This window comes from Amblyomma maculatum, chromosome 1 (assembly GCF_055883805.1).
Source record: "Amblyomma maculatum isolate TAMU_Amacu chromosome 1, ASM5588380v1, whole genome shotgun sequence".
Lineage (NCBI taxonomy): Eukaryota > Metazoa > Arthropoda > Arachnida > Ixodida > Ixodidae > Amblyomma > Amblyomma maculatum.
In genome coordinates, this window is record NC_139344.1 from 451,695,603 (window position 1) to 451,722,868 (window position 27,266).

At 49.0% G+C, this 27,266-nt stretch overlaps 1 pseudogene; it reads left to right on the forward strand.

Annotated features, from left to right (window-relative positions):
* Positions 1–1,763: 1,763 nt before the first annotated feature.
* The window catches only part of LOC146209657 (protein I'm not dead yet-like), a 60,869-nt pseudogene continuing 35,366 nt past the window's right edge, over positions 1,764–27,266 (forward strand).

The window sequence follows — 27,266 nt, forward strand, 5'->3', positions numbered from 1 at the left end:
CAAAACGTTTGCTACCATGCCCGTCCCCTCACCGATCTCCTTAAAAAAACACTCCTTTTACCTGGGGCCCTGTTCAAGAAAACTCATTTTCTTCTCTGATTCACTTGCTCAACTCACTGCTTGTATTGGCCCATTTTGACCCGTCGGCTCCAAAAGATGTTTGCACAGATGCCAGCGGATATGGTATCGGCGCCGTGCTCACCCAACGTCACCAAGGTCAAGGCCGTGTAACTGAATATGACAGCCGCCTTCGTTCCACTGCCAAGCGCTATCATTCCATTACGGGGCGCGAGTGGCTAGCCCTTGTTTGAACCGTGTCTAAATTTGGACCCTACCTGTTTGGCCGTCCTTTCTCGGTTGATCACCACGCTCTTTGTTGGCTTTTTTCACAGAATGACCCTACAGGCCGGCTTGGCCGTTGGGCACTACACCTTCAAGAGTATTCTTACACTGTTGTCTACATGTAAGGGCACCTACATCAAGACGCTGACTACCTGGCTCGTAACCCTGTGGAACCGCGAGATCCCGCAGGCAGTGACCTCGGCCCTTGCTTGTTAGCTATCTCTGATCTGCTTAACATCGCGGAAGAGTAGCGGCAAGACTCCTCATTGTGTCCACTAATCGATCGCCTCAGCTGTGCCACCTTAGACCCTGCACTTCAACTCTGTTCTTCGCGATGAGATCCTGTACTGCATCAACCTTCGCCCTGATGGACCTCCGCTCCTGCTCGTCATTTTCCAGCATCTCTGCTCCTCTATCCTTAGTTCAGTTCAGTTCAGGCGTTCAGTCGTGTCCGACTCTTCGTGACCCTATGGACCATGTCACGCCACGCTTTCCGGTCTCTCACTATCTTCTTAACATCACATAGCTTCATCTGCAATGCCTCGGGAATGCCATCTAACCATCGCGTTCGCTGCCTACCCCTTCTCCGGCGACCCTCAACCTTTCCCAACATCAAATCTTTCTCCAGCGACTCCTCTCTTCTCATCAGATGACCAAAGTAGCTGAGCTTTAACTTTAGAATTTGACCCTCCAATGAGCAGTCAGGGTTTATGGTCGACAATATCGACTGATTTGATCTTCTGGCAGTCCAAGGAACTCTTAAGAGTCTTCGCCAGCACCACAATTCAAACGCGTCAATTCTTCGGCGGTCAGACTTTTTCACAGTCCAACTCTCGCATCCATACATCACAACTGGAAAGACCATAGCACGGGTTATACGGATCTTGGTTGGCAGACTAATGTCTCTGCTCTTTACTAGGCGGTCAAGGCTAACCATTGCTCTCTTTCCCAGAAGCAGGCGTCTCCTAATTTCATGGCTGCAGTCTCCTTCCGAGGTAATCTTGGCGCCCAAGAACAGAAAATCTGTCACAGCTTCCACTTCTTGTCCATTGATAGGGAACTACATCACCTGCCCACCGCGGGTCACCTTGGTGTCTCAAGAACATACGATCGGGTCTGATGCTGCTTCGTGTGGCCCGGTCTATTGTACTACATTGTACCATCCTCAAACGAACGGGCTTAGCAAGCGGCTGAACAGGACCCTCACTGGCATGCTATCTGTGTACGTTGCACCCGACGATTGGGACATTGCCTTGCCCTATGTAACATTTGCTTACAGTTCGTTGCGGCATGACACCACAGGCTATTCGCCATTCTATCAACTATTTGGTCGACATCCTGCATTGCCATTGCACACACTGCTACCGCCATCTTTGGAGTCGACCACGGAGTACGCACGTGAAACCATCACCCAGGCAACTATGGGCCGCGAAATCACCCGCGACCGTCTCACCGCCTCCCAGACCTACCAGAAGTCTGTTTACGACGCCTGCGTCGCCCAGTACAACTATGCCCCAGGATCACTCGTTCTCGTTTGGTCTCCTCAGCGTGTGGGTCTTTCTGAAAGCTCCTTCGCCTCTACAATGGCCCTTATCGTGTGATCCGTCAGGTGACCGACGTGACATATGAGGTTGCCCCTCTTGATTCTGTTACATCATCCACCCACCCTTTCACCGATTTCGTTCACGTAGTTCGCCTCAAGCTGTACCATCTACCTGATTCGTCTTCTACTTAGCACCGGGACGGTGCTTTCGCCGCCGGTAGGGACGACGACGACAAAATGCTGTGTTAGCGTGTAGAATGTGGAGAATGACGGAGTGTGTGTGGTTAGTGCTGGGCGCCGCTGACATGAAGTTGTTCATCTGGTCAGCTACCCCTTTCTATATATCTGCAAATACATCTGCGTATCTACGTTATATTATGTATATTGCGAAATACAACCTATTTCAAGAAATCGATGTAAACTACTTTACCTGGATGCAGTTAAGTGCTAAGTCTTAAGTACTATTTCTTAATGTTCGCATATTGCGATCTGTGTATAATATATTATAGTATATTATATTGCAATATTTTATAATATTATTAATGTATAATATATAGACATATACAGAGATGTGTTTTCAGCTGCGGTCTTAGAAATAACAAGATAAAGTTTTGAATAAAAATGGAGCGTTGAGCATGGACTCGGCGATAAAGTTAAGGGCCCTATTCGGCGGAAAAGCCTGCTTTTTAGTGATCATCGGCAATGCGTAAGGCACATGCGGATCGGCCCAGAGGGTCACAACGGGACATCGTACAAGTAGTAATCATAGCAGGGAATTTACGGGGCAGCTGTTGGATTGAAAATGGATGAAAACATGAGCAAATGTGGTTACAAGGTTGAAAACTATCCCGAACGTCGCGATGATATGCAGTAATGTAACGTAAATTAATAGCGCGGACAGCATATAAGCGTACTTAGATGTGAATCGACAAGCTACCCCTAGGTCATAGAGGCACGTCCATCCGACCTCGTTAAATAGAGTCCTTGTGTATTGCGGTAAATAAAAAAAATTGCCGACGATTACGTTACTTCCTACTGCGAAATTTGAGCGCATCTCATAAGCTGCTCCACCTTTTTGATAAATTGAGGCAAAGCTTTCGAACAAGACATATATACGATTGCAGATGTGTTTTTTTCTAATTTTTCCCTCGTATTCTTTCAAGAAACAATCAATAAACAGTTCTTGACTACCATGAAGGAAGCTTTGTAGGCGGAGAAATGAAGAGAATTAAGTTAACGGGAGGTTGGGGGAGGCAGAGCGTGGGCCCGTAGGAACATTACGCGGTGATATACTAATGCCGCAAGTTGCAGACAAGAAGAACCTTCGCAAATATTTTAAACTGACTTGAAAACGCTGTAGCCAAAGTTAGAAGAGTCTTATCAAATTTCTAGCAGTATGTTTAAAAAAAATGAGGATGCGCCAGATCCGGGCCAGGCCTTCCTCGAAAGCCAATGGACGATCGGCTAAAGATTCGGGCTATGAAACTAGCTGTATATACGCAAACTACATCAAAACATGATGCCTTTCTCTGTGAGTGAGTGCACACACCGAACTGCAGGGTAACATGTGCAGTAACCGAGAATTCACACACTCGCAGAAAAAAGCATCATATTTTGACGTAGTTTGCGCATACACAGCTAGTTGGATAGTCCGGATCTCTTAACTTTGCAGCGTGTACCATGAATGGTCGCGTCTTCCACTGGAGCTCTGAAGCGTGTCTTTTATGATTGGTTCACAGAAGTGGAAAGACTTAGTATCTGTTACACGTGTTTCTTTGAACACCTGAATCGCGAACAGGAATGGAAAGCCACAGTATCTGTCAGACGTGTTTCTGGGGGCACCTGAATCCCGCCGTAAAGGAACGAAGGAAGGTGGTAGTGAAAGTGGAGCTTGTTACGAGGTTCAACGCCGACGGCGACGCGAAACCCAGGAGCGAGCGTCAGAGAGCTGCGCTCTAATAATAAAAATACTGTATGTGCCTGCGAAGTGATATTGAGTCATACACTCAAGACGCAGCTGAGAAATGTGTACATACACCTAAGATAGTTTTTGTATTCAATGCATTCTCTCTAACAATAGGTACGTTTCTTCTCGTCCAATAGTAAAATAAGAATAAGGCCCCTCCTAGTTGCCCAATGCTGATATCACTTCAACTTTCTCCATACCACATGTTTTTGTATAAACAAAAACGAATTCTCTGTAAAAAAATGCTTTTTTTTTTTGCGTATCTTAGCACGAAGCGCACGACTACACAGCCATGTGCAGCATATAGTGCCTCACCCCTATCGTTGCTTACAGGAAGCTGTTCCGGATGAAGGTCGGCCTGAAAATCAGCATCGCGTACGCCTCCACGTTCGGCTCATTCGGCACACCGTACGGCACGTCGCTGGCGCTGGCAGTCCGGGCCTACTTCAAGGAGTAAGCGTGCACATTACTCGCGTGATAGCTACAGGCGTGTTGTATTAAGCAACTATGGAGCAGCGTTAATGGATGGCGCGGAGTAGGCGAGCCGGCGAACAAGGTTTTGTTGTGTCTAGACTTATAAATGCTGTCAGAAAGTTTGATAAGTAGGTTGGGGGGGGGGGGGGGGGGGTGTTTATTTAAAGGTGCTGCAACTGACAGAGCAGTGGCAAACACAGACCGTAGAAAGTCTATTCGAACACGCGCAGCGATAGCAGTGCCGCTGACTGGAATGTTCAGCGGCACTGCTCAGGTCAATTTTAGTGGTTGGAGGCGACATACATAGAGAGCCTGTCGCCGAGGTCACTGTTTAAGCGCTCAGTGAGGCCATTAGCCTGGTAATAATAAGCAGAGGTGGTTCTATGAATAATGTTGCACATTGTCGGCAGGGATTTGACAGCTCAAATAAACGCGTCCTTTGTCACTGAGCAGCATTTGAGGTGCGACGTGGCGAAGAACAAATGGCTGGAAACTGAAAAAGCTACTTCTGACACTGTGCCAGGTGGAAGGGTGACATTCTCTAAATACCTCGTCAGATGATGAAACGCTACGATAGTCCAGCTGTAGCCGGCTGCGGTGTAGGAAAACGGGCCGTAAAAATCGATACCGGCGCAGTCGAAAGTGCGCGATGAGCAGAGTTACGACAGCAACGCTCCAGCAGAACATTGGGGAGATGGCTTGGGACGTTGAAGATGAGGCACGAGGGAATGTACTTCAGTACGGAAGTGTACATGCCCCGCCAGTAGTAATGCAACCGGAGACGAGTGTATGTCTTGAAGACGCCCGCCTGACCGAATTGTGGGTCAGGGTTGAAATAGTCACAGATTTGCGAGCGTAGCTGTTCGGAAATAACGAGAAATCACGTGCGGTCATCTTTGCTGTGGTTGCGGCGGTAGAGGAGGATATCACGAATGGTGAAGTAGGAAGCTTGGCGGCGGAGAGCATGCGATGAAAAAGCAGCCGTAGGACTGGAGAGGAAATTGAGAAGGGAAATTATCCAGGGATCTTTCCGCTGCGCTGATGGCCTGTCTTTGATGTGAAGCGATGGCGGGGAATCATCGGAAGGGAAAGGCTCGCAACCTCAGCCGTAGAGGCGCAGCAGGGAAGTGCATCGGTGTTGTGATATTTGCGGCTGGAGCGGTAAACAACGCGGACATCATATGGCTGAAGGCGAGGAGCCCAGCTTGCCGGTCTGCCGGACGGCTATTTCAGTGAGGAAAGCTAGTAAAGCGCACGGTGGTTCGTTAATACCTCAAAACGGTGATCATGGAGTTAAGGACGGAATTTAGTAAGAGCTCAAATAATGGCTGAATACTATTTTCAGTAACGGAGTAAATCCAGTCTTTCTGAGTATACGGCTAACATAGACGACTGCATATTCAGCGTAGCTAGGTTTGCGCTACACGAGCACAGGGCCGAGACCAACACCACTGGCGTCCGCGCAGACCTTAGTAGGTGTTGTTTTGTCAAAGTGACGCAGGACAAGCGGTGCGGTGAGAATGCGGCGCAAAGTATTGAAGGTATCGTTGCTCGCTGGTGACCACAGTGAAAGGTCGTAACTGCCGCACAGAAGTTCTGTGAAGGGAGCAACGATTGAAGCAAAATTTTAAAAATGCGACGAAAGTAACAGCACAGCCGAGGAAGCTACGTAGATCGTTGATGGAATTCTGTTTTGGAAAGGCTGCTACAGCATGAAGTTTGACGAGTTATCGAGATACTTCTTCTTTGGAGAAAACCTGGCGAGAATAGTCAGCTGGTGTCCGGTGAAACATTTTTCAAATTCAGCTGCAGTCCGATACCAGAAAGGCAGGTCAAAACGTGCTTCAGGCAGTAGAGATGTCTGTCGAAGCAGGGGCAAAAGATGACGTAGTTGTCGAGGTAGCATAGGCATGTCATCCACTTTAGCAAAAGTTCTGTCCATCTGCTCAAGTGTTGCAGGTGAATTGCAAAAGCAAAAAGGCATAACTAAGTTTCTACAAGCCATCGGGAGTTACAAAGGCGGTTTTGGGGTGATCGGTAGCTTACAGTGGGACCTGTCAGTACCAGAAATGTAAATCTAGGAAAAAAAAAGAGCTGTGCTCTTTGAAAACAGTCGATTGCGTCGTCGATGGGCGGGAGAGGGGAGACGTCTTTTCGCCTAATCTTACTAAGGCGGCGGTAATCGACATAGAAGCGGATCAAGCCATCTTTCTTTTTAACGAGCACAACAGGTAACGTCCCAGGGTTGCTTGAGTGCTGCACCACGCCATTCTGGAGCATTATGCCGACTTGCTCTTCAACACCCTGGTGTTGGGTTGCAGTCACACGGTAAGGGCTCCGTCACTGACGTGAATGGGTGCTGGTATCGATGCGAAGATGGACAGAAGTTTAGCCCAATGAACTTTGATGAGAGTCGAAGGAGGAGCGCCACTGTTGAAGTATATTAACAAGCTGCGTGCGATGCTTCGAATGGAGGTCGGTGTCAAGAGAACAGAGGAACAAGTCTGTAGAGGAGAGAGCGGGTGCAGATGAATGGAGCTGAGCACAGTCATGGTGGAGTTCGGCGCGTCGTCAGGCTCATCATGGATTAGAAGAGATTCGAGGGTTGGAAACCACCGAGGCGTTCACCATGGCGCAAAGCAGGAGGGGAGTAGACGGGTAAGAGGCCCATAAAGCCCGGCTTACACTAGCGGGAAACTTCCCGCAGCGGCGCAGCGTTGACGGCGCCGCTGCGTCACAGCTCCTGGGAAGGACGCTCACACTACGCCCGTTTTCCCGCTGCGTATGTCGAAGAATGCGGAGGAGGCCAAGGGAAGCGGAGCGAAAAGGGGTAGTCTCATGACATCAGAGAAGAAGGGAAAGCGCGCGATTTTCTCGCGCACAAGTGAACGGGCTACTGCGACACCAGCGATGCTGACGTCAGGGTCTTCAATCGGCTCCGATTGGCTTCCAAAACAATAGCTCCCGACCCCATCACTCCGCGGAACGTCAAACATGTCAGCCTGCGGGTAAAAAACCGGCTTGGAAGCAGCGCGCGGTAAACCTCCAGCGTTGCGGGTTTTCTCGCTTGTGTGAGCGTGCCTTAAGACGGAGAGGCCAGCGGAAATAGTGAGCACAGCTTAGGGCGACGAAATGCACTTGCGGCGCATGAAACTGTGGGCTGGCATAGCGCCTAATACATCTATGGCCTGCTGGACGAGCAGGCGCTGTTTTTCACACTTAGCACCAAGCCAGTCCACCCAGGTCCAGATTGTATGGGAGGGGTAGGGAAAGAATCCCAATTGCAGTGCAACCGGACATGAAAATACGCAATGGGAAAAGTTGGCATAAGGGGAAGGGCTTTTGAGGAATGATGAATCCCGACGAAATTTGTAGAGATATAGCCGTGCAGGGGTTAAGAGTGTATTCAGCTGTATTGGCCGAAGGATATGAGCCTCCCGAACGGAGAGATTAGGATGAGGGTCGGGGTAGAGCTTGCGGTTTAAGCGAGCAGCATTGTAATATTCGCTGATGGTGGCGTGAAAAGACAGTCTCGAATCGCCCTGCAAGGACCTTGGTTAGGACAGTGCCCGGTTGCGAGTTTCACGGGCAAGCTGGTTTGTCATCTCATTGCCGTCAATCCCCGAGTGTCCAGGGACCCATCGGAGGAAGACGGGGCAGGGCTGCAGGGCTGCAGCGCTACAAGTGCAGTCTCGAGCTCCGTGGACAGATGATATGTTAGAAATTTGTGTCATCGCTTAGAGAGTCGCAAGCGAAACGAACAAGCACAGAATAGCAGGGAGGAATGTCGGTATCTTCGGCGACTAGAGCCTTGATGCAGAAATTTGGCAAAGGAGTGTCTGACAAGCTATCAGGGAAAGTTGAGAACCGAACTTCCGCTCAAGCACAATCAATGATAGCAGCATGACGCGACAAGAAAACCCAGCTTATGATTACCGTACGTGAGCAAGAAGGCAGCTCGAAAAACTGTATTATATACAATGAGTTCTGAATCATGACTTGAGCGGTGCATGCTGCTAACGGCGTAATAAGTTTAGCATTAGCCGTGCGCAGAGGCCGTCCTGAAACTAGCGTCTTTACTTTCTTTAACGAGCGACAAAAATTAGCGTCCAATAGTGAAATGGCGGTACTGGTGTCGATAAGAGCCATAACAGAAATTCACTCGACCGTAACTTCTATAATGTTGTAGGCGAAATATGAAGTCCTTGAAAGTTCAATGGGGACGCAGGTATTGCCTCAGGAACTGCGGCACCTAGTTTTTCTCTTGAGAATTCTAGCGACATCGCATTGGTGAGGTAGAGCGGCGTTGCGGCAAACTGGAACGGCGGCTTGAGAGGATGCAACGTTCCGGAGAGAAAGGATGACTTGATATTCGCTCATCCCATGAGGTATTCACGTGATGGAGGCCAGTACCTGGAAGGTCGGCTAGGTGGTGCTGACTCTGAGTAACAGCAATGGCAATGCGCCTTTTACGGGAGGATGTGGCGTCATCATGCGGGAAGCGGTGGGAAACACATTGGAGGGCAGTGTAGCAGACGACACGAAAGAGCACCATGCGAAATGGCCACACCAGCGCAGGTAGAAAACGAAAGCTGCCCCATTTGTTTTGCCTTCGGGGCGGAAAGTAGTAACAGTGATTGCAGTTTCATGTTCGCGCAGTATGGGGGAATGTTTCAGCGTTTTCACAATCCACTCATAACGCATGCATATGAGTGGATTCGTATCATTCGTATAGCAAGAGCGAGTAGCGCGGGCCATGGCGCAGGCTGTGTTCGACGTGACAGAATGAGACTCTCTCAGCGTGCAGACTCACGGCCGACTTAAAGAACTCGAAAGGAGAGCGCGAAGGCAGACAAAGAGGGAGATTTCAAAGGGCAAAGCAGTCAGGGGTTTGTTGATGCTGCAGAGTTAGGTGGAATCATCTCCTGTGACTTACGAGCGGCGCATAAGCGCGGGGCTTCTTGAGTAACCGCACACAATGCGGTCATCGCGCTGCCGGCATTTTGCAATGGGCGTTGCTTCCTTCTCGAGTCGTCTACAAGCGTGCAGCTATAGGATTTCATCTACGAAGTTCGGCAGAGAGGCACGTATCCACACCCCCGAACAGGGCATTGTCCCGGCCTGAATACACACCTGCAGGAAACGCGCGGTATTTTTCTGGCAATGAATGATTCCGCGCTGTGGAACGGATTTGGTCGCAGTGGTGAAAAGGTTCTCGATGCATGGAGAATGTTCATTTTGTTGTGAATGGATCCACAACCTTTCTGCCTCCGCAGCGATTTCTGCGGAATCAGCGACTGGATCGTGACACATGTGCATCTCCTACACATCGGTTGCGCATGTCGGTCAAAAACCAACGCTATTCTACGTCCAGAGCGCTCCACTCCGCAAGTGAACGAGCGTGAACCCTCCAGGGGACTCATTTGTGCCTGGCGGTTCCGTGCCGTTGCAGACGTTTGGACGATGACGATGACTTTCAAGCTCCCTAACAAAGTGCAGCTGATTGCGTACACCGGGAACAAAATCTATATGCTTTGGAGATAACGAATACGAGATTGTAAGGTAAAAAAAATAACAACACTGTGCGTCGTACAAGAGTGTCAAGTGCGGCATAGCCTCCGAGCGGCAAAAGCACAGATACTACAGGTATGTATGCATCTAAAAGAAACATGTGTGATGAAAAGTACCTACTGGAGTTCGCACCCAGCCTGTAAAGCACCAGTGATAGCTGCAAAGAGGACTTGTTCGGTGCGTGTTTGCTTAATGTGCGATGGGGCGATGTATTTTGTCGTTTGTTTTCTTCAAGTGCGAAAGGGCCAGATAGGGCATATATCACAGACGGCTGTTTGCGCTAGACCGTAATTTTTAGCATGTTTTATCGTGACTGCTGCCTGACTAACAAGAAAAAAAATACGGCATTTGCTGTGATGCACAGCCGTTCGCGAGCCTCATGACCAGCTCAACCACTCGGCTTGCGAATGGCGGTGCATCATAAAAACACCGTATTTTTTTTCTTGTTAGTCAGGCGGCAGTCATGATACAACACGCTAAATATTATGGTCTAGTGCGCATACCCACCTTGCGCTACCCATCCGTTTCGCACATAAAGAAAACGAACGACAAAATACATCGCGATCAGGTCCCGTCGCTCATAAACCAAACACGGACCTAACAAATCCTCATTACGGCTATCACTATTTGGTTACAGGCTTGGTGATATCTCCAGTCGGTATCTTTCGTCATGCACATTTCCTTTGGATGCATACATACCTGTAACGAAGTGTTTTTCACACAGTCTAGAGTACGCAGTCGGTTGATGAGTTCGCCCATTCACATCTTGACGCCTCGTAGCCCTAATTAAAGCTTACCGTCGTTCTTGGTCGCGGCTCGCCGAAGGGGACCTGAAAAACCGCGTCTTGCACTTCGGCGCGCCTCGAGAGTGACAACCGTACGCGGTCGATGTGGTTGGCATCGCTGTGCCGAGCCTGCGACGGTCACCGTGCCGCCAGCCCCCGTGCACTGGCGGCGACGAGAAACGCCGTCGAGGACGTCCAATATGCTTCCATCAGCCGCCGCTAGGACTTCGCGCATGCGCATAGAACTCGCGCAAAAGGCGGATAGCGGGCAATATGGACAGGCACTCTGCAAAAGTAGGAAATAGGACGGTTATTGTTTGTGTACCATGGGTTGCTTGCTCTTGGAGTCGCCGATGATATGTTGATGCCGGTGCTTACACAGGTACTGGCATCGCACAGTAGGTAGGCGTTCGAGGTCTTGCGAACATTTCGGCGTAATTCGCAGGAACGGTAATAGGCTTTTGGGGCGACGTCGGCGTAAGTCACAGGACTGGTAATATGTCGCGGGACGTCGACGTTAGTCAGCGTAGCGGCGACAGTTGATGACGTATGGGGGTACGAGACTGCTTCAGCTACCTGCTCTTGAATGGTTTGACAGAGACCAGGGCCAAATATGGTGGCTGGTTTGGGGGCTGCTCAGGTAGAACAGAGTGCGGCGCCCCATAGGTCCGATATAGGCAAGTGGGGCTAAAGCAACCATCGTGAAATATGCACTGGTCCCTGATGGGGCAAAAGTGGACAAGCCCCATTTGGGCTTGCTCCTGTTCCTTCTGCGTGGGTCCCACAGCGGCGTTGCTCGGGTTAATGCCGAGCACATTCCTGCACCCAGACCACAAGGGCCCCTTGTCGGGGATTTGGAGGCAGTCGAACCGAAATGTGGGCCATTTATGGTAAGCCCAAGTAGATCCGAAATGAGGCCGCTCCCATTTTAATCTCTGTGGAATCCACATCGGCCGTAGTGGGGCAAAAAAAAACGGAAATGCCCACACACTGCCCCAGTCGCCACCTTGTAGGTTATTTGAGGGCAGGTGGAATATGAATAAGAGCTAAATTTGGGCAAGCCCTCGTGAAGCCCCAATGAGTCAGTCTTAGCTAAACCGCTTGAGGTCCCACATCGACCGTGATGGGTTTGAAAGGCGGGTGTGCCCGCATGGTACCAAAATCGGCACCGTGTGGGGAATTTGAAGGCACATGCAACAGAAGGTGGGCTCTAGGATAAAAAACAACACCCAGCCCAATTGGGGCTGCCCACACCAAACTTCTTTGTGCCCCACATCGTCTGTACTAGGGCTGGAAGGCGGGCGAGCCCGCGTGATACCAATATCGGTCCATTGTGGAGTATTTGAAGGCACGTGACACTGCAAGGGAGCTTGCAGTGATCGCGGAGAACCACGCATCCCTCCGAAATACCGCACGCCGCGGAGGATGAGAGGGCAACAGTATTACTTCTCCTCCGAAGACGAGTAACCCAAACGGGCTGCTTGATAGCGCCGCGTTTCACTCTTTTCTCGCCGAGCACAGGAGCTCAACGTTAGGCATCGACGCTCATTGGCCGAAAAAGGACAAAGGGCAAAATGCGCCGAGATGGGCGGTAACCGGCTACCGGCGAGGAGAGACGACAGCGAGCTGCGACAACGGGAAGATGCAAAGCATATACCTCCCCGCTTTACTTCCTTTGTTGTCACCATCTTGCCCTTCAACTATCAGGCCCCATCCAAAGGGATAGGGTCATCAGCAAGATCATCGCCAGCGTTTTTCAGAAGACCTAATAAATATATGGTTCCGGGCAAAGTCCTCTTCTGTGTTGTGTCGTAACTCGCATTACCACTTTGCGGCCGTGAGAACGGCTGCCCGTGGTGTGCGATCGCGGGAGCTCGGTGTTTGCGACCTAGACCTCAGACGAGGCTCGGCAGCCTAGTAAGAACCCCCACAACTAGAGTCCCAACGTGGTTATCTAGTGCAGAAGCACTTGAGCTGCTCGTTCCCTCCGGACACAATGCCAGACCAGCAGAGTGATCTGACTGATCTGAAATGCGTACAGGTGTCGTGTACAAATGCCCCCTGACATGTGGGAAGGCCTGTGTGGGGCAAACAGGCCGATGCATCAATGAAAGGCTAAGCGAACACAGAAATTCGTGTGCCGCATTGTTTGCTCCAGGAAACCTGGCGACCCATTGTTCTCGTTGTAAAACGGAAGGCGACCAGCAGGACTTGAGGGGCACCTATTGTGTACCAAGGTTCACCAAAACCAAGGTGCTGGCCGGCCCAAAAGACAGTTTTAAAATACAGATTATCGAAGCCTTAAAGATTATTTAGGGGGAAGAAGGGGAATGCTTGAGCGTGCCGTCTGTGGCGCTCAACAGGAAGGAGGTGATAGTGCTTCGTTCGGACAATATGACAAGAAGTTAGACGCAATTTGTCATTTTCGTTTATATTCCATTTAATTTTTTCCTTCTGAATTTCTTCGCAATTTTTCTGAATCTTTTGTTTAGTTCTGATTGTAGCGCTATGTTTTTTCTGATGCATTCCTTTTCTTCGTACCACAAAAACAGGCAGTTGGTAGCGAGCGCATCATATGTGTGAACGTCTTGGATTAATTCTCTTGTGTGGGTGTGTTGTGTTTGTGTATAAGCATGCAGCGCCAGAGGTCGTCGGAGTCGTATAGCCAACTAGCCCGCTCGCAACTACTACAGAGGGAATGAATTGGCGATAGTAGCTCACCAAGCCGAGAAAACGGCACACGGCCTTTACATCGTTCGGCACCGGCAATTCCAGGATAGCGCGAAGTTTGTCAGGGTCCGGGGCCACTTGCCCATGCTGAACGCGGTAGCCGAGCAAACTGACGTCAGCTCTGCAGAGCTGTGGCTTAGCGTGGTTCAGCGTGAGACCCGCTCTTCTGAGTTTTCCTAGAACGTCTCAGATGTAGCGAGCGCGTCATATGTGTGAACATCTTGGTTTTATTCTCTTGTGTGCGTGTTGTGTTTGTGTAGAACCATGCAGCGCCAGAGGTCGTCGGAATTCATTCCCAACTGCATCCGCCTGCAAATCCCTCTAACAAAATTGTTAAGGAAGACAGCCCCATGGGAATGGGGCGAGGAACAGCAGTCGAGTTTCCGTCAGCTTTCCCAAGCCATCGCCGACACCGCGTTAATGAATCTCCCCGACCTAAATATGCCCTTTTTGATCCAGACGCCCGTGATTTTGAAGTGGACGCAGTGCTTCTCCTAAAGGAGGACGAGAAAGTGCGCCTCGTGGAGTTCGCCGCACCCTAAGGCAGCAGCGAACGACGTGCTAGTATCCGCAGTCAAATGTGACCGAACGCCGCAATCACGATGTGAAGCCACTACTCGGAGCCTTCACCCGAACCCACAACGAGTGAGATGAGCACCTCAACGCGATCTAGAATCGTTCCGCAGGCTTCACGCCTGCCTTCCTGATGTTCGGGATTTAACTAAATACGCCCAGTGACACCATTTTGAGCAAACGGCAAGATGCGTCGTCAGGCGAAACGACAATAGGCGGCTGCGCCCGGCGCATGCATGATCGCTCGTAAAACGCTGTGAGCTAGACCAGCCGAAATCACGCTAAAGCCAGGGTTTGTCAGAAGGCTGCTTAAGATCGCGCGCATCGGAACGTGGAATTCCAGGTGGGAGACTTCGCTGCTTCCACCTGGAATACGCAGCGCAGCCATATGCAGAGGAATACGAGCTCGGGGTCGCAGCTGGCCTAAGTGGATTGGGCCGTTCATAGTTGCTGAGGAGCTTTCGCAGCTGAACGAAATCTTGAAGACCCGAACACGGGTTGACTCAGAAAGCCGATACACGTCGGGGAGCTAAAGCACCGCTTCAAACGGGAAGTGGCTGGCAGGACGGCAGCGCCAATTCCGCGAAGACAGGTCAGTGCCTCCCCCTACTCCCAAGGCTCCCCCGTACAGCACCCGCTCTAGGCGACGACGACGATTACGGGGTGACTGGCCTCACAACAATGCTTCGCCCGCTCAGAAGGGCGGGCAAGTAAGCAGCCGGTTGTGAGGACGCGAGCTGGCTACGGGAGGGTCGTATCTAGGAGTACTGTTGGTATGTCTGCTCAACCCAAACAAAGCGGGGAGGAAAGGAAAAGCGGACGGTGGCGAAGACGCCACCAAGCTGTCGCTAATCTTCACCCGCTGCCGTAGGGACCTGGCCAAAAGGCAGGCAACTATTGGCTAGAAGTGCCAAGGAAAAAGTAATTGGAAATCCGAACTGGGTTTCCCAAAAGGCGCTGCGAATACAGGCGTCCTCTCCCAGCGACCTAGCAGACGCAGTCGACACCGCAAGCATCAAGTAGTCAGCAGCAACAATGCCGTGGGTGCCACCGACGGTGGCAGCTGTTGTTGTTACGACCCAAGTCGCCGCCGCCCAGCCGTCATGAGGCAGCGCCCGGCGACGGTTCTTGACGGCTGAAGGAGCTGAAGCTGCCGGCTGCAGTCCTGCCTCGTGAGCGGCAGATCGCTAGGGACACCTTTCTCGAGCATTTCGGATATCGCTGCCGTGTTTCCAGCAAGTGACGTGTGTGCGTGCGTGTGGGTGTGACCGCGGTCGTCGCAGTTGCGTGACTGCATGAAGATGCTGCCAGTGTACCGACGATTGCTGACATGTGCAACACGCACGATATTCATCAGCACTTCCACATTGTGTTGAACGGTGAATACGACGAGCTTCGAAGCATGGGACTTATTTCGTGCTCTCGAGAGACAGTACTTGTGGAGCAGCGAACGGAAAGATTACGGCGCCATTAACGCCCCAGGCTCTGTACGTCGCAAAGCTGGCGTCGCAGCGCTCACATCTGCGACAGAGAAGAAAGTGTGCGGAAGATGGGACTACACGGCTATCCCATTTAGCCACCCGGGCAGTGGCATTGGAACCTTGGATGCAAGACAACAAGGCGGCAAGGAAATCGTTGCCGGGCTACCGTCGCCTGAATTAAGATGACGTTTGGTCTTTAGGGAGGAGGAGTCTAGCGATCGCGGAGAACCGCGCATCACTCCGAAACGCCGTGCGCAGCGGAGGATGAAGGGGACACAAGTATTCCTTCTCCTCCGAGGATGAGTAACCCAAACGGGCTGCTCGATAGCGCCGCGTTTCCCTCTTCCCTCGCCGAGCGCAGGAGCGCACCGCTAGACGTCGCAAACGTGACGCATATTGGCTGAAAAAGGGCAAAGGGCACGATGCGCCGAGATCGGCGGGAACGGGATACCGCCAAGGAGAGATGACAGCGAGCAGCGACAACGGGAAGCCGCAAGGTGAATACCTCCCCGCTTTACTTCCTGTGTTGTCGCCATCTTGCCTTCAATGATCATGCCCCATCCGAACGTATATGGTCGCCAGCAAGATCGTCACCAGCATTTTTGGGAGGACCCAATATATATCTGGTCCCAGGCAAAGTCCTGTTCTGTGTTGTGTCGTATTTCGCATTTTTACCACTGTGCGGCCGTGAGAACGGCTGACCGTGGTGTGCGATCGCGGGAGGTCGGTGTTTGCGGTCTGGACCTCAGACGAGCCTCGACAGCTTAGTAAGAACCCCCACAAGCTTTAGGTTCAAAAACAACACCCAGCCCGATTCGGGCTGCTCACACAGAACCGCCACTGGTCCAACATCGGCCGTAATAGGGCTAGAAGGTGTGCTTGGAATTGTACAATCATTCTTTCTTTCCTTTGTTTCTATTAGACGTTGCCCTAAATTACTATTATCAATGATTTGTATAAGAGCTCTTGCCATGTTTAGTCGGTTAGAAATATTACATGGCTTTAGTTTTCTCGCTCTTGAAAACTGCGCTAAAATACTAAAACATACTGATTGTTAACTGTTACTTCTTATGTGGTTGCCGTGGACAGCCTACAACTCTCGGCAATACCGTCGATTGCGGCGGGGGCTAGCCTGCCACGAAAAATATATCTGTTGTAGGCCGTCATTGCACACGCCACCGTTTCGGTGGTGGACGACGGCTGTTGTTGCGGCGCGCGTTTTTCTTTCCCTCTTCCTTTTCTTTCTTCTCTATTTTCTCTTGTGTCTGCCCGAGGCAGCGGAGGTAGCTCAGCTACAGAGCCAGTATCAGGCTCGTGCATTTTCTTTTCCTTCTTATTACAGACACAACAACAATATTACTGTTCAGAACACACATCTCCATAGCCTGAACAAGATGTACAAGAAGTCATTTAGTGGAGTATAACGTTATGAAGTATTGTAAAATTTAATATTGTGTCTGTTTAGAAAGGACAGACATGTATAAAACAATTACCTATGTGCGTAAATATTGATTGGGAGTACTAAGACCAGGGCTTTCCATCAATTATCTGCGTCGGACCCCTATTAGAATAATGTGGGCAAGCCTTAGTGCGGCTTGCGCTATAAAACCTGCATCGGTCCTATGTCATTTTCGGAGGGACCGACCGACTAGGGCTTGCTATCAATTATCTGCGTCAAACCCCTATGAGAATCACGTGGGCCATCTCAAGTGCGTTTTGCGCTATAGAACCCGCATCGGTCCTATGTCATTATCTGAGGGGCTAACCGAAATAAAAAAAATAAACGTTCTTCCAGAGTGGCTGCCCGAATTTGTTCAAATTAGAACCATCGGGTGTATAGTTGGCGGGATGGGCCCTTTTGGCAATGCGGGAAAGATGTGGGAGCCTGCAGGGGCGGCCTGCATCGGTCCCTAGAGAGGCCCATCGGGGATTTGTCGATAGCCCCCTTCAGGCTTACGTCGGTCCCTCTGGCAGCAACCACACGTGCACTGATCCCACCGGGACTTTTGTGCGTTGCCTACATCGGACCCACCGCTCACACCCTCCCTCATTGCCTACTGTGGGCTAACTGTTTATAGCTGAAGTGAAAGCTGTCGCTCCACCGCTCCACCGCTTCACGAGCTTTTATCTACTGCAACAAGGAGGAGCTGTCGGTTCCAGGCGTCAGTCCCGTAACCGAGTCCACTTGCGTTTTGCTTGCGCAGCTGCTCATTGAAGTTCTAGAAGAGCGTGAAGTCTTCGGCAACGGTGCCCAAGTCACGGGCTAATAACATCTGAAAAGCGTCATCTATGCCTTTCAAGATGTGCTTTATCTTGTCAGATTTCGACATGTTAGAGTTCACTCGCTTGCATAATTCGGCGACATTTTTATGTAGCCCATAAAGCTTTCGACCACCTGCTGCGTCCGTTCGCGCAAGCGCTGTTCCGCTGTTCAGCGCGGAGTTTGATGACTTCCGTACGGCCAGGCACTTCTGAGAAATTTGTTTTGAAGCCGGTTAAATTTTAGATGTCATCCTCGTGGTTCCAGTACCACAAATTAGCGACGCCGGTAAGATAAAATATGACGTTGTTGAGCTCTGTTTCGTCGTCTCACTTGTTGTAGAGGCTCAATCATTCTTAGGAGATGAGCCAGGCTTGTGCGTCAGTCATAGGTCGCGCTGAAGATTTGTGGGTTCCGCTGGCGAAAGGGGCACCGGAGCCGCCTGCACGGCTTGGTGTCTAACGTCCTCACGAATCGTGGGTGTTAGGAGAGCGCGGCTTCGGAGCTCCAGTATCAATGCTCTCTCCCAACACCTCCACCAAATGTAGGCTGCGATTTACTGAAACGTGCTGGAACCTGAAGAGCAGCGGAGAACACAGCCCAAAGACAGTCAGTTTGAACGAGCGTAGCAAAAGCAGTGTGATTGACTGGAATGTTCAAAATGTATATCTTGATTTTGTGGAATAGCGCGAACGAGACAAAATACAGAAGAACGAGGAGACGACACAGACGCCTGTTCTTTCTTCTTTCCTTCATCTCGTTCGCGCTATTCCTCAAAATGAACTACTTTAAACTAACCGAATATAGCGTACTGTTGCATATATTTCTTTCTCTTCCCAGATAAAAGGAAGCAAGTGTACTTAGTTGCCAATCGTGCATAACTAAGTGCCTCATAACAGATGGTGCTTGTCGAGGTTCTTCACAGGACCCAGACTACTGCCAGTAAAAGCTGGTATATAAGCGTTCGTTATGCGCTCCCTCACTGCTCCTAACCGGACCCGCACCGATACAGGCACCTGAAAAGTATCGGCGTGGGTCAGTGGATCGTGCTGTGCCTGCCCATCGCAGCAATGACCGTCACCTTCTGCACCTGCCTGGTTTTCTGGCTCTTCATGGGAGATTGGTAAGGGAGCCGCTTTGGCGGCTCTACGTTGTCAACTGTCCACCTTTAGTAACGCATTCAGAGCTTGTACGTATGCCTCCAAAAATTCGATGGCTTGAAATTTCTGAGTTGGTCCCGGTCAACGTCAACCGGTTGGGCAGAGCCAGTCATTCGTCGTAAGGACTCTGAAATACAGTGTAAATGTCGTGGAGGCCGGTGTAGTGGGCAACTCTGGGGTAGGGAAGGATCGGAGTATAGCTTAGCGGAGTGCAGCATAGGACGATGAAGGGGATTTTGGCGCTTTCCATGGCGGAGCAGTGTGACATAAAACAGGAATTCCCGCTCACTAAATTCGTGCTCAAGTGAATCGAACAATTGAATTATGGAAAAATGCGAGCTTTGTCTTTTCCCTACTCTGTGCAACACCGAGATCACAAATCCTTTAGAGCCTTCAAACGTCTGTGCGTCCATTAAATGGCAGAAGTCCACGAAGTGCCTACACGTTACTTGAAGCCATTCGAAATCGAGTCGGGGGATGAGTACTTCACGAGTCCTATAGTGCAATATTCTCTGCATCGTTCAATTCGTTGCCGATACAGCATTTCGAACATGTTTTCGCATCATCTTTCCCAATCATACACGGGAAAATTGCTTTTGAAAAAAAAAAAAAATTACACTACTAATTACTCTGCATAAAAGTATGACAATTTTGTAAATTACTTTAATAATTGCTGATCTTAAAGTAATGTAATCGCTTTAATATACTTCTCAGAGTACTGCACTTATTTTTCATTCGCCCCCTAGTTTTCATTCCTACAAAAACAAGGAGAAATCATTCCGGCATGATGCGCACATTCTTTCTCTTCTCGCCAAACTTCCGCCCTTGAAACTATTCCCTTTCCTCTACCTCCCGCGCGGGCTATTGCAGAGATAAGACGACGGCAACAAACGGCAAAAGCAAAACCGTGGTCGTATGCGAGCCACTTTCATTGCGCTCAGTATAGACCTTTTTAGTTTCGATGCCTGGGTGCAGCCATATCAGTTTGATGGTGGCGCCCTGTATAAGCCCAACCGGGAACGTCCGCTCCGGCTTCTCTTGACGCCATCTTGGGCTGTGCTGTGCGTGTTGATGCTGCGGTGAGGCAGGGTAAAAGTGCTGTTTCGCGGTGCTTGTGAAAGCTATCCGACACCTTGGTGCTATTTGTGCTTTGTTTGAGCGCGCCAGCGAACCGTATACCATCCGTTTGACATAGCGGCAGCTGTTGGAAACAGCACTAGCGGCCGGGGTAATTGCGAAAGACTGCGCTCCACTTCCGCAGTGAGGATGTATCTGTTATATCTTTCACGATACATGTATTTTCAATTATATTTTATAATCGCAATGGTAACTGTACACACAAACACAGCGAATGAACCGTATGGGCAGCTACCGAACGCGGAATGAAAGATACTACGAAAGATGCTATCCAGATATCGCCGCATTGATTTACCATGAAGTGCGACCCATTTAGATGTAGGATCGAGCTGTCCTGCTTCAAAAATGTATACTTTCAACTTAAACCACGGTTCAAGACCAGCACATAAAAGAAGCAGTGTCTAAAGTACCATCCGTCGACGTTTTTATAAAGCCTTGGTGTTCGCCCTGAGGCGCAAAAACATCGTATACCCCCGTTCCGTACCAGCATCGTTTGCAGGACGTATTGTTGAGCAAACAGTCGAAAAACGTGCGCTCTCAGCTGCACCGGGAAAGAAGACAATTTCGCAGCACATACAGCTGCGCTTACGAAAGCGGCGCCGCCCGCTGGCGCGGTGGTCTACGGCACTCTCGTCGAGCGCTACTCCCCAGTCGTCGCTAGGCCTAAATTGTTTCGCACCGAAGACACATCCGAAGACGCTTTGTAATTGCTGAGCGCTAGAGTAAATGGTCTCTCATTGAACGGCCTTACTGCCGATCCGATAGTATCAGTAAAAGAAAGGTGTATATTTCGGTGACGCCTTAGCAGCGGAGCCAGCGAGCAGACGATGAGCTGCGGGCCGCACCAGCGGCAATGTGCTGCGTAACTTATTTGTATTGCAATTATCAATAACACGGTATGGGCCAGAAATCCGCAAAACTGGCAGGTATCAAAGCTGATCAATAAGCGCTAAGTGGCCGACTTAAGAAATTATAGCATGGGAAAATCGAGTAAGCACTAAAGAACAAGGGCAACCCTAATTCCGTTTAGAGAAAATTGGGCATTCGGCAAAAATCAGGTGTATGCGCTGATGAACAAGGCGGGCAGTGTCATCACGAATATGAACATGATAGTCAAAGTATCCCAGGAGTTCTATACTGATCTATATTCTAGCCGAAGTATTCAAGACAATAATAAGACAGGCAGTTGTGAAAACAAGTCAGGCGTTCCGGCAGTGACGAAAGACAAGATTAAGAGAGCTTTAGACACTATGAAAAGGGGGAACGTAGCTGGGGAGGATCTGGTAATTACAGATTTGTTGAAGGACGTTGGGATATTGCGCTAGAAAAACCGGCATCGTGTATACGTAATGCCTGGAGACATCGATGGTACCGCAGTCATGGAAGAGCGCTAACATTATCCTAATTCATAAGAAAGGGGACGCTAAGGAGACGAAATTTTACAGGCCATCTGCTTAGTGTCTTTTAAATATGAGGTGTTTCAAGAAGAATCAGTACAATCTCAGACTTCAATCAAGCAAAAAATCAAATGGGTTGCTCGGAAAAGGTACTCTGCTATCGATCATATCTATACAATCAACCAGGGGATAGAAAACCGGGTGCTCGGAATATAACCAGCCCTTATACATAGCATTCATGGACTACGAAATAGCAGTTGACAAAGTAAAAACCTCGGCATTCATACATGCACTGCAAAATCGGGGCGTAGACGAGCCGTATGATAAAGTACTGGAATATATCTATAGTGGCTGCACAGCAAACATAGTTGTACATAAACGAAGTAACACAATTCTCATAAAGAAAGGTATTGGGCAAGGAGACACAACCTCGCCAGTACTATTCAGGGCTTGCTTAGAGGAAGTATTTAGGCACTGCCGCCCGATGGAAGCGCACTAGGTGCGGCCTGCTACGTCGCTCGAAACCGGCGGGAGGCGCCTACTTCCAGTCGCCACCGCCGCGGCGCCACCGTTCGGGGACAGCCGCGCGCGGAGAGCAGCGCCTGGCTGCGCTTTGAGGGAGGCGTCGGCGTGGTAGAAGCCTTTTATCTTAAGGATATGAGCTCCGCTTCACACAATTTGGCAAAAAGAATTAGTATATACTGTCATGTCTAGTGTGACCATGTCAGCACTTAACACTTGCTCGGCAAGGATGTATACTGGATTGTACCCCGAAAAACTTATAGTGACGGTGGTTTAATCGATTGGAGAGCTCGCATTACCATGATGTTGCATTCGGACCCAGTTGTTCGTCACATTAAAATGTGACCCGGCTGTGAACAATTCGAAGCTGTTCAGCTGCCATGGTAGCCTAATGAATAACCACTTAATTAACTATGTCGCGAATTCCGTGGGTCATTTTCATACCATTTATTCATTTCTGCATACAGCTTTTATACACAAATTGACGTCAACCTGTTCTAAGCTGCCAGCGCTATCCAGTAAAAAAATGTCCTACTATGAGCAACCTCTGTGAAAATGCGACATGTAACCAACCTTTCTATCTCATTGTGACAAATTTTACAGTGGAAATATGAAGATGTTTATTATGTTAAATCTAGATGATAACCAGGGATATTCTACTCAGTTGGAGACATTAAACTTTGTACGCCAGAATGCTATCCGTCATGGCTTCCAGCACTTTGCATAACCGGACAAAGTCAGCGCGCTTGATAGAGCCGGTCTGCCTCAAGGTGCTACTTATATGCGCCGAAAGTTTTTATTACTATTTTTATTGGCTGCTCGCAAACCCATACAATTTTGCTGGTTCGTAATTTTCAATGGAAGAACGCGCATCGAGTGTTGCATTTGTGAAACTCTTAGCTGTGATCACAAGAATGTTCACGCGTCAGAGCGCAACTGCAGCCGAGATTCAGTGAGCAGCCGAGTACGCTTATTTAATGGCCACACAAAAAAAGGAAGAAAATTACCAATCGCAGACGGAAAACCTTTCTTGAGAGAGGTTTATGCCATAGCCATAAACATCGCTCCACTGTTGAGTTGACATTTCCAGCCCAGCTCGCTATCAGTGTATCTTGCATAGCGCCTTAGCTTGGGCACGATCATTGTTTTTATAGATTAACTGCAGGTACTGTGCACAGTGAGAAAACAATGATGAAACCAAAAGTTTACACAGCTTGCTACTTCACCGGACCTCTTCAGACTTCATCATCCTGTTAATGAAGGTGCTCGTAAGCTGACAAAGCTTGATTACTTCCTTTGCGGGGTACATCAAGCCTCCATTGTCCTTGGTTTTTATTAACCTGTAACTGGTCCAGTTGACTATATTTTCTGCGACACGCTCTTGCTCGACTGACATGTCGCCTCAAAACCATTACCAAATATCGCATAAATTAAGCAACAACCTGGTAGTGATAAACAAAACTTGGGGTTCTTAAGTCTCCTTGAGGAGCCTCGTTAGAGTGCCCGCACTTTGCTACCTGCTTATTCACCGTATCCCGTAATTGCTGCCTCTGTCGCATATCATTAGAATGCAACCTTAAGCCACCGCATTATATGAAATAGCACCCTACAAATAGCTATATAAAGCCCCTCTTTACCGAAGCCGTACGAGCATGCCCTATAGGAGTATAGTGTGCCTGACTTGGGATCTAAGGGTCCCGCTTTCAATAATTCCCCTTTCACCCTTACATCTTATTGACTCTCTCTGGTTTGGCAGCTCCTGCCACATTCAACATGTCATGTGTTCTCATAGCGCCAAAGGTGTCTGGCTATGTCACCAACTAAAGTGCCTCTTACCAGAGAGGTTTTTTTCCGACTTTCCACCGACAGAGCAGGCGCCGGATTTTCTGTGGAACGTGGCTTTTCATTTTATCGCATCGGCTCAAACAGTCTCAACATTATAAACAAATGTTGTATGCACAGGCTCCTTTACTTGCAAGGCCACTCAGACTAGCGCGGCAAAATTTAGAACAAATTGCATGCTTATGTAAAAAAAAACCTTCGTAGCTTTTTCTGATATGTCCTCGCAACAAAACCTGCGAGAAAAGCTTCTGGTGCTACCTAATCGTGTTCATCTGCTTCACAACACGTCGTAAAAAAATCTAGTTCACTGGCCAGCTTCCTGGTAACTAAATAGGTTAAACATCGTGTCGGGAGCGCAGGAAAAGAGGACGACACAACTAGCGCGGTTGTGCCGTCTTCTCCTGTGTTCCCGTCACGTTGTTTGCACGGTTAACCGATAATTAATCACCAACAAGTCCAATCTGCTTTCCCTTGTAGCAAATGCAATGGCAGCTGACAGGGCATTATGCTTCAGCATCTGGACTTTTTAACCTCAGTGCCGCTTTCATTTCAGAGGAAGAGTGCATTTCCACTGCTCGCTGCTGTCTTTGCCTCAAGCGAGCTCAGCGGATAAAATTAGAGGGTCTCTTAGATGTCTCTTAAGCGCAGGACGGCGAAAGCCTACCCTTCTATCATTTGCCTCTCATCGTTTGCCACAGTACGTCATTTCAAGACGTCGTTTGATATATTGGTCGTTTCTCAGTCATGATGAGTCTGCCTTCGTCGTCATTGTAGCCCTTATCACTCATAACTAAGCAGGTTACTCATTTAGAATCAGCAGTTGTCATTACATGTCATCGTTTCACATATTGGTAATTTCGTAGTCATTAACAATAATGATGAGTCATGCCTAGCTATTTTAGTCATTACCATACATCGCTAAGCACTTTTAATAACTTCTAATCAATTGCGGTCATTACATGTCGTAGTTTGATAAACCGTATTGGTCATTACAAATCATTTTAGTCATTATTAACCATTATTAGTCATTAGCATTAGTAATTACCTCTATCAATGTCTATTTATAACTTTTATTGATTGCCTATCACCATCAATCATATTCATTTTTAATCTCCCTCCTTGCACGTCCGCTTTTGCGACGGGCACACTAGTGCACAGATACGACGCACAGATAACAGGCAAAGCTTCTGCGCATAGATTTTCGCTCCATGAGCCTAGAACGGCTTCCGCCTTAAAAAACAAACGCATCCAGTTTCAACGTTAACGTGCTTGCACACACGCACACAAAAAATTTTGCGTTTACCACGCAGACGCGAGGCGAACGCGCCCAGAACGGAAGCAAACCGCGCGTTCAGAGCCGGCGACCCCGGCGGCGACGTGTCCCCGAACAGTGGCGCCCTCAGCAGAAATAGCGGGCGCAACTGTAAACTCCCCAAGGACGCGCTTGCCCATTAACGGCGGCGCGACGCAGCAGGCCGCACCCAGTGCGCTTCCATCGAGCGGCCGTGATTTAGGCTTGAAATAGGATCAGTTAGGGAGCAGTGTTGATAGAGAACATCTTAACAATCTGCGATTCGCTGATGACATTGCCTTTTAAGTAACCAGGAGATGAACTGTAAATAATGAATTACGAGCTTGGCAGGAATGGCATAGAGGTAGGCTTGAAAAATAGTATTCAAGTATTCAGAATAATAAGGTAATATTCAATAGCCTTGGGAAAGAACAACAGTTAACAATAGGCAGCAATACACTGAAAGTGGTGGGTGATATCTACTTAGCATAGATAGTAACCGCTGATACAAACCATGAAAAGGAAATAACATGAAGAATAAGACTGGGATGGAGCTCATTCGGCAAGTATTCGCAGAGTATGACTACCAGCTTAAAAGTGTCGCTCAAGAGGAAGGTACACAACAGCTGCATCTTACCTGTACTCACCTATGGTGCTGAAACTTGAAGGCTAACGAAAAGGGTCCTACTTAAGTTGAGGGAAATGCAGAGGGCTATGGAATGAAAAATGGTAGGTGTAATGTTAAGAGATAGGAAGCACGACGAGTAGTTCACAGAAATAACTCTAGTTAGTGATATTCTACTGGAAATCGAGAAGAAAAAATGGGTATGACCAGGGCAGGTAGAGTGTACAAAGGACAAGCGATGGTCGCTTAGAGTAACAAATTAGATTCCAATGGAAGGAAAGCGTAGCAGGGGGCGGCAGAAAGTTAGGTGGGCGGATTAGGTTAAGAAGTTCGCAGGGGTCAATTTGATGCAGCTAGCGCAGGACCGGCTTAATTGGATGAGCATGGGAGAGGTCTTCGCCCTGCAATTAGTATAGTCCGCTCGATGAATTAAGCGTGTGGGTGACAAAAATTGTTCTTGCTGCATGCGCGTTGATGTGTTTTGTATGGCTAGTATCTTTTTAGGATATATTTCCCCGAGCACCCAGAAAGATTATACGAAGACCGGAAAAGTGACCCCCCCTCCCCTATCTCTAATTCAGACGCTTCTTGAGCTAAGGCAACAAGGAACGTTGGTGCACTAATTTAGTTCACTGGCATTAGCGGCCGCCAACATATACGTGTCGTAAGAGCGCGCCTTTACGCAACGTAAAGTCCGGAACACCTAACCAACTCCTGCACACCTGAGAGTCGCTTAAAAAATCGGGAGAATTCAGGGAAGGTACTGCTAAACTCGCTTAAAAACCGACGTAATACCTTTTGTTCGAGCTTGTCAGAAGATCTCAGAGCCGCATGGTTCCACTTGCACGCCAGCAGCCTTCATAAGGCCCATAAAATAGCCGTCAAAAGCGTTCGCACAACTCATTAAGGACTGTGACCGTTTGCCACAGCAAGCTCTGTGAATAGCAGCATTGTGGGCTCATAACAATGCTACGTAACGTGCTATGCGGCATCATCAGCACTTTTGAGAGAAATGGAGCCTTTATGTAAAACAATATCGAAACCTTCACATATCTAGCTCCGCAGTCCAAAAGCCCCGTGGGCGTCCTTTCAATCATTTCGCAGTCGATCAATGTAAGGTCAGAGGGGCGGACTCTCAGGAGATTGGACTTCTGAGCTGTACCATCATTAACGTGCTGAGACCCTTCGTATGCGCCAGATGTTTTGACCATAGCGGTGCAGAAGCTCGCGCTGAGCTCATTCAGTTCGTTCTGTTTCCAACTTATACATGCCGCTGCAGGATGACCACTTAGGATACTTAAGGGCTCACGAACTTGTGATGTAGGGAACATGGGTCATGAAACGTTTGGCGTACAATACAACAGTTCAAGACAGGTCCAAAATTACTGCATTTTATACTTATCCAAGGATACGAGAGGATAAAAGCCACATACGCTTTGCTGCCGCATGTAGACAGTAAACCAAATGACAATATTGCCTATATTCTACCCAAGGCCAATACCTGCCACGCAAGGCATTTTGGCCTGTAAATACATTTTATAACGCATTTCTCATGACAAATTGAAGC